We start from the raw sequence: 1,747 nt of genomic DNA, 5'->3' as shown, positions 1-1,747 counted from the left end.
AACCCTTTTGAGGTGTAATAACTTATAATTGTGGAATAAAATGACTTATGTTATTTTTGGTATTCATCTCTGAGACTATAACTTGTGGTGTGTGTGTATATTGTGGGGTCACAGTACGCTGTAGTTGGTTGATTATAAAGATTAAGTATTATTAAGGGAAATGGAACTCGTGACAACCAGAATCCCCGACCCCGGATTTGGGGGTGTTACACTATTCACACGAAGAAAGTGGGTTGCTCCGTGCTAGAAGAGGGATGGACTGGAAACGGCTCATTCGGGAGCGTTCCCCGAGCGTCGAACAGTCGACTCAGAAATGGCATGGACAAGGGGAATCCGACTGTTTAATTAAAATAAAGCATTGCGATTGTGTAGATTAAGTGGGAGTCTGAAATGGCGGAAGTGAAATACCACTCCTTTTAACGTTATTTTACTTATTTCGTGAATCGGAACCGGGGCACTTCCCCTTTTTTTAGACCAAAGGCTCATTCGCGGGCTGATCCGGGCGGAAGACATCGTCAGGTGGGGAGTTTGGCTAGGGCGGCAAATCTATTAAAAGATAACACAGGTGTCCTAAGATGAGCTCAACGAGAACATAAATCTCGTGTGGAACAAGAGGGTAAAAGCTCGTTTGATTCTAATTTCCAGTACGAATACGAACCGTGAAAGCATGGCCTAACGATCCTTTAGACTTTCAGAATTTGAAGCTAGAGGTGTCAGAAAAGTTACCACGCGGATAACTGGCTTGTGGCAGCCAAGCGTTCATAGCAACGTTGTTTTTTGATCCTTCAACGTCGGCTCTTCCTATCATTGTGAAGCAGAATTCACCAAGTGTTGGATTGTTCACCCACAAATAGGGAATGTGAGCTGGTTTTAGACCGTCGTGAGTTTTACCCTACTGATGATAGTGTCAAAATACTAATTCAATCGAGTATGAGAGGAACCGTTGATTTGCACAGTTGGTCATCGCGCTTGGTTGAAAAGCCATTGGCACGAAGCTACCGTGCTGGATTATGACTACATGCCTCTAAGTCAGAATTCAGGCTAGAAGCGACGCATGTGGTAGTACCCCTCTACCCTCACTCCCCATGGTCAGAGCTCCTACCCCTCCACCACTATCTTCGAGCCCCTATAATGACGGCTCTGAGACCCATACCCCCGAGCCTAGGCAGACCGAGGAGGCACCCCCAGTGGCTCCAGATTCACCCCTCTCGACCCTGCCCATAGGCAGTCTTTGTTAGCTCACGGCTATGTTGAGGATGTTCTGAGGACTCGAGTGGCTGTTGCTGAGGCGTGGCTGTTGCTGAGGCCCGCCTGGATGAGGCCAGGAGAGAGTTGGATGTAAAGAGAGCTGGTAGGCGTGTATGAGCTCATGAGGCTAGAGCTACCATACCCCGATCCCTGAGGAGAGATCTGACTGGGATAGAGCTTATGGCCCGTGTGAGGCTCCGATCACTTCATGGGGATAGACATGGCAGGATATCCAGGAGGCAGGCTGATTACATTTTCCTTCGTGCGATGGAGAGAGTGCGGGAGCTGACCCGCTCCGGTGATTGATTCAGGAACAGTGATGTGGTAGTCTAGTCGTCTAGTTAGTCGAGGCCATAATAAGAGCCAGTTTTCTGGGATAGTTGACTTGTATATAGTATCCCTTTCTCTGACTAGACAGATAGACTCATGTATTTCACTTTTGGGCAGATGACTGTAGCACTGTTGTACTTTTGACCAGATCGAACTATGTATTTCTCAC

General features: G+C 47.4%; 1 pseudogene; it reads right to left on the bottom strand.

Moving 5' to 3' along the window:
• Positions 1–341: 341 nt before the first annotated feature.
• On the bottom strand, positions 342–1,222 carry LOC141690447 (uncharacterized; annotated as a pseudogene).
• Between the last annotated feature and the right edge of the window lie 525 nt (positions 1,223–1,747).

The sequence above is a fragment of the Apium graveolens genome, chromosome 10 (assembly GCF_009905375.1).
Source record: "Apium graveolens cultivar Ventura chromosome 10, ASM990537v1, whole genome shotgun sequence".
In the NCBI taxonomy this organism is placed as follows: domain Eukaryota; kingdom Viridiplantae; phylum Streptophyta; class Magnoliopsida; order Apiales; family Apiaceae; genus Apium; species Apium graveolens.
Note: the sequence above shows the minus strand (reverse complement) of the source record. Positions and strands in the feature narration are given on the sequence as shown.